Source organism: Choristoneura fumiferana, chromosome 6 (genome assembly GCF_025370935.1).
Source record: "Choristoneura fumiferana chromosome 6, NRCan_CFum_1, whole genome shotgun sequence".
Classification (NCBI taxonomy): domain Eukaryota; kingdom Metazoa; phylum Arthropoda; class Insecta; order Lepidoptera; family Tortricidae; genus Choristoneura; species Choristoneura fumiferana.
Window position 1 is genome coordinate 11,994,334 of NC_133477.1, and position 8,754 is coordinate 12,003,087.

The window sequence follows — 8,754 nt, forward strand, 5'->3', positions numbered from 1 at the left end:
GTCCAGAACCTTAAAAGCATCCTCCAATGCAGCGATCTACAGTTTCGGAGAGATCACATCTCCTTGTCTAACTCCCCGCTGCAGAGGAATAGCTGATTTTCGTATTGGGCCCTTGGCAAAAGTTATTCAGTATGATCGTCTTTATCGCTTTTTCATATTTCTGGCCACCAATTAAAAATCACTGTGTATATTTATTTTTGGCTTAAAACCAAGCCATATTGACGCTTTTCACAAAATTTGTCGGAAGGAGATTTTTAAGTTTACAAATCATACATTTAATAGTATTTATTTGACTTACATTAAAAAAGTGTATTGAAATATTTGGATATAATCTTATTCTGTTTTATATTCCACCTTAAACAAAAAGCATTAAAGAATCAAGCGACAATTCTGTCGTATAGTACGTTATTACTAAATAAATTAGCCTGATCATAGATTTAGTGCCATAAAGAATTAAGCGGAAAAACGTAAATAATTTAAAAACTTAAATACATATCGCAATTTTATTTTAACTTGTAATTATTATGTACGCTTCTACAACTGTACAGTAAAAATTGTACTTTTAACTCAAAAAATGCACTTACAGCAACTGATTTAAATTTAAAATTTTACAAACTCATTTTCTCGGTTTCAACTCATTGTCGCTTGATCGCTTATTGCATAACGCTGTCCAATTATTAGCCGGAATTGAGGGTACTTGCATATTTTTAGACGACCTATTGATTACTGCACCGGATCGGAAGACTCATTTAGAGTGCCTAGAACAAGTCTTAAGTAGGCTACAAGAGGCAGGTTTACGTGTTAAGCAGGAAAAATCTGATTTTTTTAAACAATCCGTGGAATATTTAGGTTTTGTTATCGATAAAAACGGGTTACACAAGTCAATAAAAAAGTCGATTCTATTTTGAACCAAAGAATGTAATTTGAACTAAAGTCCTTTTTAGGCATGTTGAATTATTATAGAGCGTTCATCCATGGAGCATCAAGTATTTTAAGTCGACTACACCTTTTATTAAAAAAAGAGTACAAGTGGAAATGGGGTAGTCAACAAAACGATGCGTTTGAGCAAATTAAAAAGGAATTAGCGTCTGACAGAGTTTTGGCCCACTATGACCTCGAATTGCCCACCATCCTACAGTGGACGCGGGCCCCGGCGGGCTCGGCGCGGTGCTGGCGCAGGCGCAGCCGGACGGCGGCGAGCGCGCCGTCGCTTACGCCTCACGGTCGTTATCCGCGAGCGAAATTAATTAACTACGCCCAAATCCAGAAAGAGGCAACCGCTTTTAATTTTGGTATAAAAAATTTTCACCACTACTTGTATGGCCGGTCATAACCTTTTATACCGAGGACAGATCATAAGCCACTAATTTTTATATTTGGTAGTAAAAAAGGAGTACCAGAATTAGCCGCGAATAGGTTACAACGGTACGCTTTGTTTTTATCTGCGTATAATTTAAAAATTGAATATATTAAGAGCGGGGACAACGTGGCCGATTTTCTTTCGCGTGCTAAGGTTTCACGAGTTCCATCGGAAGACGATAATGTTCTCGGGGACGAAGCATTATTCATAAATTTTATGTATTTTACCGTCGATGACATAAAACGTGAAACTATCAATGACCCGATCTTAAAAAAGTGTCAAATTACATATTACTTGGTTGGCCCCGGAAGGTTCGCACCTCGCGAACCTCAAATGTTATTTTAATTGTTGTTTACAGTTATCCATCGAAAAAGGTTGCATTATGCGAGGTCATAAAATCATTATACCACGAGTTTTTCAAGAGCGTTTACTAAATGAATTGCATAATTCACATTTTGGAGTTGTCAAGACAAAAAGTGTCGCTCGAAAATATATGTGGTGGCCCAATATCGACCTAAATATATGTGGTTGCCCAATATCGACCTAAATATATGTGGTGGCCCAATATCGAACAGAAAATAGGCTCTTGTAGCACATGTATGGGGATCCGGTGTGCGCCTGCACCTGGACATGGCCGAGCTGGCGGGCCGCCGGCTGCTCGTGGCGGTCGACGCGCACTCCAAGTGGGTTGAGTGTTATCTCATGACCAGTACCGCTCCGCTAGTATTATAGCCAAACTATGTGACATGTTCGCTAGGTTTGGTCTAGTCCGAACTATTGTGACCGATAATGCTACAAATTTTACCTCCGTTTTATTCAAAGATTTTTATAAAGCTAGTGGCATAGACCATGTTACGATTGCGTCTTACCATCCAGCATCAAATGGACAAGCAGAAAATAGTGTCCGCACCAATAATCTGTCATCTCCCAGGATAACAGGATCGAAGGAATTTGGGCACAAATTTGTGCCTCTGGGAGAGGACAGGTTAAAAAAGGTTTAAAAACCATATATCCCATTCAGAAATCTTAAATCAGAATAATGCATTTTTATTCAACTATCGCAATGCGGCTCACTGCACGACCGGTTTCTCTCCCGCGCGTTTGCTGCTGGGGCGCCCGTTGCGCTGTCGTTTTGATCTTTTGAAATCATCCGCTGACCAAGTCCTTGATGCCAACCCCTGGACCTGTTTCTCCAAGCCCAGATACTGTGATGAATTCACCAACCACATTATGTACATCATCGACGGTACACAATACAGGGCATGATGTACCTGCTGAGAATGGTGGAACGCTTATGGAGTCAATTCAGCAGTCCCGACTTTTCCCTTTAAGGGAAACCTGAAATCCGAAGCAGGACTATGAATTTTTCCTATCATGTCTATTTTCTTTGTATTTATACCTATTCATGTCTTATCTTAGGACTACTTAGCTATTGGTGGAGGGATTGTAGTGTTTTAAGACAGCGGGTAGATTGATAAGAGAACAAATGTCAGTTTGTAACCAGCCATTACACGTTGCATTTGATACGCTGTGTTTTACTTCCAAATTTACCAGAAAACGCTTCCAGTGTATAATTTAATATCTGGAAAATTTAAATAATATCTAAGTATCAACATCGTTTAATCAGTGTACAGCAAGATTAGATTAGATTAGATTTATTTATTACCTTTTGAAAAAATACATTATAAACACATGTCAGTTAATTACAAGAAATTCACAAAAGGATCGTCAAATGTATACAAAAAAATAAATCTTATTACAATAAATTGTCAGCGAGAATAAAAATAAAATTTGAAATGTCAAATTAGAAAAGTCTTTACGGCTTCAGAGATAGAGCCCTGTGACAGACGGACAGACGGACGGACAGACAGACAGACAGACATACAGACAAACAGCGAAGTCTCAGTAATAGGGTCCTGTTGGCACCCTTTGGGTACGGAACCCTAAAAAGTAACCAGATTGGTTTTCATACAGATTGAGGTGTTAGCGTTATCTAGTGTAATCTACATATATCTGTGATTAGTAGTTATTGTAAAAAACATAAATTTAAATTTAATTAAATTAATTTAAATAAAATTATAACGCATAACGGATTTGCCATAAGTAGGTAACACATTGAACTGGTATTGAACTGGCATTACAATAATAAGCATAAGACTTAAAATTGATGCCCATTAACATTATGGCAGTTCAGTTATGCGAATTAATGTTGTGTTATTCGAAATAACGTTATGCCAATTCGAATTAGGAATATTACGTTATCCGAATTAATATATAGACCCTATGTTGTACTTGAGCTGAGCGCTTTACGGTCAGACTGTAAGCACAGCTGTAAGTAAATTTTGTTTTACTACTGTTTCTTTGTTATTGCCATTTTACATGCAATATAATATACGCATAAGTTTTGTATAATTTTGTTTTTTTTTTGAATAAATATGAACTGCAGACGTAATTGTAAAAACAAACATTGTACCTACCTAAACCCGGATTTTTAATCCCATGGAAAAAATGTAAACAAAGGTGTTCCGTTTATCAAAGAACATTTTCAGAATTCAATATATTTTATTCTAAATAATTTACTGAATCAGGCGTTACTTTGCGGAGGTCCATATCAATGAACTAAAAGATTTTTTTTTAGGTCGCGGGTGAGCAAGGAAATTCTTTTAGTTCATTGATATTTTATTCTTCCCACATTTGCCAGAAATCGACTTCCCATTAAAAAACTGTATTTCTTAATCAAGATAAAATATTTTAATTTACTGATGAAAATCTTTACTTTGGCATTTACTACGCTTTGATATATTAATTTACAAAGAGTACTGTTTTCGTATGCATAATTTATTTATTGTCCTGGTATTACACCCGGGTTTTTAAGCTGTGGGCCGCTTGACGCGAACCGTCACTCAATGCACTAAACATTCAAGACTGAATTCGAAATCGTTTTCCAGTGACTCTTGTTGTGTTATTTTTTTACTGTCGACATTGTTGTTATATTTTTATTGTAATAAAGTGGTTCATTGTTACGTTATCCGTTGTTTTTCGTTCATTTTTGTATGAAAGGATGGACTCCGATCCGAGTACGACGACTTGTAAGTTGTTTCCCGTAAAAACGTCTCTTTTATCGAAAATAGAAAAAATCATGGCAACAACAGAACTTTATATAATATTTATAGAGGGCCCTTGAAATCCCCTGAAATGTCACTTTGTCAATGACGAAACTTTGTTTAAATTTTTTCCGTGGGGTGGGATAAAAAAACCGGGTTTTATTATATTAGATCCGTACACCGAACGATACTGTTTATATCGTTGTGACATATTAAGGTACGTAAAAAATGCGCGTAAGTCCGTCCGTACGTAACCGCTGAGCACTCGCGACTGATGGTTGCCGAGGTATGCTGAGAATTCGTGGCGCGTAGGTATAACTTGCGTTCCGGCCGTTTGTATGAAGACGGTGTACTGCTCCTTTTCTCTACTGTGATTGAACCTACATTATAACCACATGCCGAGCTAGCGGGTTAAAACAATAGCGGTCTGAATGGTGATAAATCTGTTCTAAAGCTCGCTGATGGGGGAACGTCTGTAAAAAATGGCTGCGTTTTGTTCTCAGAAATACTAGCTTATGGCCTCATTCCAATGTTTCAAAACATTTGCATATGTAGGTATTTATCACTTAAGTTTTACACAGACCTTACTTGTTTTTAAATCTTTTAAGAGTCAACGTGCAAGCCATGATGGCTTAGTGGTTTGACCTATGGCCTCTCAAGCAGAGGATCGTAGACTCCGACCCGAGCTCGATCGTCTGTCTAAGATTCTAAAATTACGTAATTTAATTATTATAACTCCACTATTAAGGCGAGGTTACACAGTGTGGGCGCTGATGTGACAGTAGACAGCTACTGTGCCTGTGTACTCGCATGGCAGTAGCTCGACTCGCCTCGCTCGGTCACACTAGGGTGAAGACCAAAAAGTTACACACCGTTAAAGCTGCGTTAACAGGTAGTTATAATTTCCATTAACTTTTTCCATTGTGACACGAAAATTATCCATACAAAATGTATGATTAATGATTCGTGTCATTAATGGAAAAAGTTAAACGGTGTGCAACTTTTTGGTCTTCACTCACTATGCAAAGAAATCCATAGATGGGCACCTTTAATCAAACAGTTAATTTCGTTAATCCACTACTAAAAAGTTAACTTCCTTAAACATTAAAGTGTTACATGTCAGAAGATTTAACGTTAATCGTTAATCCGTTAATATTTGATAAAAATTGCATTTTCATACAGTTGCGTTGGTTTGGGTAAGTTAATAGGTTAAGAACAAAAAAAAGACGTGTATAATTGAAGTATGTATTTAATTATCTAGCGTAATGTGGGTCCCCTTCATGAACATTAATAAGTTAAATAGATGTTGTTTCACTAAATAATATAACGAGATATTTAGACAATGTCATCATTCTGTGCCTATTGTATTACTTACTTTGTATACCTATACTATCGGAATAATGAACAAAACTATACAAAGATATCATGTACCTATAAATTTACGTCTACAAAAAAGTAGTTTATATGTAAAAATGTTGCTATATATACATTTTCTGATAGACCCAAGTATCAGTTTTCATTAGAGATACTCTGAACCAGGGGTGCCCAACTTGATTAGACCCAAGATCTTCTGTTTACTGACGAAACCCTGTGCGATCTACCAATTATAATACTTCTTGAAATCTTAAATGAAACAGCATAGTTAAATATTTATTAATATTTTTTGCGTTGCCACGACTGACTGGACTAATAGTCGCGATCGACCGGTTGACTGCGATCGACCGGGTGGCCACACCTGCTTTAAACACATTTCTTACAAACCGTATTTTCTCTTAAAATTTTTAGGATTTAATGAATGACTGAATGTACGAACGATTAATTGCTCCACATTCTTATCGATGGTCAAAGCCCTAGCTGATTTTACGTTATTGTCAATGTGTGACTTACAGATCTTACTGAGTGAATGAAAATTACTGCTGTGTTTTGGAATTCAGTTTGTATGCGTGTGTCCGAACATTGTGCTTTTTTCATTATTTTGTAAAATTGCATAATGTGGGAGTGCATTGCCCCTCCCCCCGCGAGTTTATAAAGAAAAATGGTTAGGAACCCGTGAGCGATACCATCTCCTTTTAGTAGAATACTCAAAGGGCGCGGCGGGTGTGTATCTTTAGTAAATTGTAGGCACCAAATTAACGATTAACGGACTTAGGGACATTTAACGGAAGTTAACGAATCCGTTAACATTTTTTGAAGTTAACTTAAAAGTTAATCCGTTAACCGAAATGTTAACTTCGTTAATTAACGATTAACGGATTAACGAGTTAATGCCCAGCTATGAAGAAATCGTGCGAGTTGATGACCGAGCGGCGTGCGAGCCGATGCTTATGGCATGGTGGCGGAAGGCGAGTAGCGAGTAAAAACAAAAAATGTTGAAGTAAGTACACAATCATGCAGTCTTTTCAAGCATTAAAATACCTACTCCAAAGTTGAGACTGCAGACGCGAGAAACTGTCCCACTCGCACATGACAGTAACTCGTATGACTCTTCGGTCACACGGTGCGAGTAGCTGCACCTCGGTAACCGACTCGGTCAGCTCGCATGCCAGCTCGCACTGTGTAACCTAGCCTTTAGGCGATGGATAAATTATGGGAATAAACGGAGGTATTGTACCTACCTAAATTACAAAAATCACTTTCAAGATTAATTAACTTTGGAGTAGGTATTTTAATGCTTGAAAAGACTGCATGATTGTGTATGACATTACAAAAATAACTTTTTGTACTTACCTATATACCTACATAATCTTTATCAAAATTTCACGTCGATTCGATCATTAGAAGGGAAGAAATTCGAATAGCAAGATTTGAAACTGACAAATTTATTACATACACATACATACACGAGTGAGAATCGAGAATAAGCATTATATTTATTATTCTGATTATTTATACCATAGCCAAAATGGTAAAATTTAATCCTTAAAGCATCGTCCTATCCGTCTAGTTGTCTGTCTATCCGCATGTTACAGTAGGTACCAACATATTTTTTACGGAAACCAAAGGTGCCACAAGTTTAGTATCCCACTAATATTATGAATGCGAAAGTTTGTAAGTCTGTTTGTTTGTTTGTTATTCCATCACGTCTAAACCACTGAACCGATTTAGATGAAATTTGGTATACAGATAGTTTGAGTCCCGGAAAAGGACATAGGATAGTTTCAATCCCGGAAAATTGCATGGTTCCCGCGGGATAGCGGTAAACGAATTCTGCGCGGAGGGAGTCGCAGGTAACTATAATTTTAAGGCAGTTATCCTTTGCAAACTGCCACATACTTAGGTATCAATTTCTGCAGTCAAAACTAACTTTCTGAGACAAACTAGTCCACCGGACGAAGTCGTGGGCACAGCTAGATTATAATAAACGTATGTAGTATGTTTCTTGTGCACTTTTAGCAATAGGTCAAGTTTTATGTAGCGAATCATTTCGTTTCCTATAATTTCATTTGTCATACCAAACGTTTCCCATAAAATTATAATATTTTGACTAACGATATGCATGCAAAAAAACCACACACATACAAAACAAGAAGATTAAGTAAAAAAGAAGAAATTAAAACTAAAATATTGCAGTTTTTTTATAAATTACGTTTTATAAGAATGCAGTAGGTTAGTTAGATTAGTTTAATAATCATTCTGACACTGACAATAATACAGTTGTCGAAGTAAATTGCTTCATGCATGACATGAAAAAAATAGAAAACATACAGCATATTATGAAATTCAGGCAAACAATAGCGAATGATTCGATTGTGTAGTGTTATGGTAGGTATGGCGTAACGTGTGCGTTCCCAGAATAATGCCCGTATCTTTATTTTGGGAAGGGTTTCTTCGAGGTGGAATGAAAGTAGTATGTTCCTAAATTATTAGCTTACTTGCCAATTTATTAGGATTGTTTTTGTATTCTCTGTCTCACTATAAGCGAACGAGCTTCTTCTGTTCAGTTTTTTTGGTGCACATCGCCTTAAGGGCCAAAGACACTAGGTGCTTGCCTTTGTTAACCGACTTCAAAAAAGGAGGAGGTTCTATGTTCCAAAGTTTGTATTTTGTTTTTATGTATGTTCACCGATTACTCAGTCAATTGTTAACCGTTTTTCAAAGTAAATAAAATACTTAAAAACTATATTAAATACAATTAAAGAAAAAAAAATACAAAAAGTAATAATAATAAAAAAAATAAAAATACAGGGATGTATGGGGTCCCTTAGTTACAATACTAAACACTAACTATATCTAAACTATATCTACGTTCAGTGGAAGTGTAGAATGCTTCCACCGTCATAAATTTTAAAA